This window comes from Papio anubis, chromosome 5 (genome assembly GCF_008728515.1).
Source record: "Papio anubis isolate 15944 chromosome 5, Panubis1.0, whole genome shotgun sequence".
NCBI classification, from domain to species: domain Eukaryota; kingdom Metazoa; phylum Chordata; class Mammalia; order Primates; family Cercopithecidae; genus Papio; species Papio anubis.
This window is the reverse complement of record NC_044980.1, coordinates 125,135,752-125,136,924: the sequence shown is the minus strand read 5'-3', so window position 1 is coordinate 125,136,924 and position 1,173 is coordinate 125,135,752. Positions and strand designations below refer to the sequence as shown.

Genomic DNA, 1,173 nt, shown 5'->3' with positions numbered 1-1,173 from the left:
GTAGGCTCACGAGCTGACACTGCCGCCTTGGTCGCTTTGGTCCCGCCGCGGCCGGCCTTACATAGGGCGCGCGGCCGGCCTTACATAGGGCGCGCCGCCGGGGAGGGTTCCGGGCCTGGGCCACAAGGCGCGCCCCGCCGGCAGGCAGAGCCGGGCCGGCGAGGGCGGAGCTGGGGCGGGCCGCTAGGGCGGAGCTGGGGAGGGCCGCGAGGGCGTGGGGCGGGCCGGCAGCCGAGTGCACCTGTGGCACGGGCGGGGCCTGTCCTGGGGGCCTGGCGGCGGCCAAGCCTCCGCCAGCCAAGCCTGCTGGGGACTACCGAGGTAGCCCGGGCTCGGTTTAGGAAGGCAGCGGGACTAGCGGCCTTGGGGTCCGAGTCCGAACTCGCTCCTCCATAGGAGGACTGGGAGCGAGTGGGAGAGCGACCGCGAAGCTCCAGTGTTGAAAACGCGCCGCTCCCAACTTTTTGCGAGGCCTACTTGGGGGTGGGGGTGAGGAGGAAGTAACTGGGCTAGGGTCTCACAGATAGTTGCTCTTGACACCGCCTATCCTTATAAGAGGGACGGGGATTATTTTGAACCTGGGACTGTTAACTACCCTAGTAGAGAGGCTGGGAGCTATGACTTTTCATTCTAGTCCCGATGCCCTTTCCACATTTTCTTCTGTAACAAGCCATTTTGTTCATGCAGATGTAAAAATTTTACTTCACGATTAACGATCCTAGCCTAGGATTAAATATTCCCCACAGATTAGTTATTTCCTTGCAGAGTTTATTCGGAAGCTAACTGGGGGGGGGGGGAAAAAAAAAAGCACTGAGGTGATTCTAAAGCAGCAATGTTCAATAGGATAAGGAGCTACATTTGTTATGTTAACTTTTCTGGTAGCCATTTAATAAAATTGCCAGATTTAGCAAATAAAAATATAGGACTCCTAGTTAAATTTGAATTTCAGATATAGAATGAATAATTTTTAAATATGTCCCATGCAGGAATATATAAAATAAAAATGTAACTGGTTGTCCTGTATTTTATCTGGCAATGCTCATATTTAAAAAGTAAAAATAAAAGATGAAATTAACTTTAATAGTATATTTAATCTAGTATATCCAGAACATGATCATTTCATCATATTATCAATATGGAAATTGTTGATATTTTACATTGTTGTATGTAAAT

At 50.2% G+C, this 1,173-nt stretch overlaps 1 long non-coding RNA gene across 1 annotated transcript in view; it reads left to right on the top strand.

The window, feature by feature from the left end:
• Positions 1-1,173, top strand: part of LOC108586418 — a 33,532-nt gene that overhangs the window by 83 nt on the left and 32,276 nt on the right. The gene's annotated exons all lie outside the window — the stretch shown is intronic.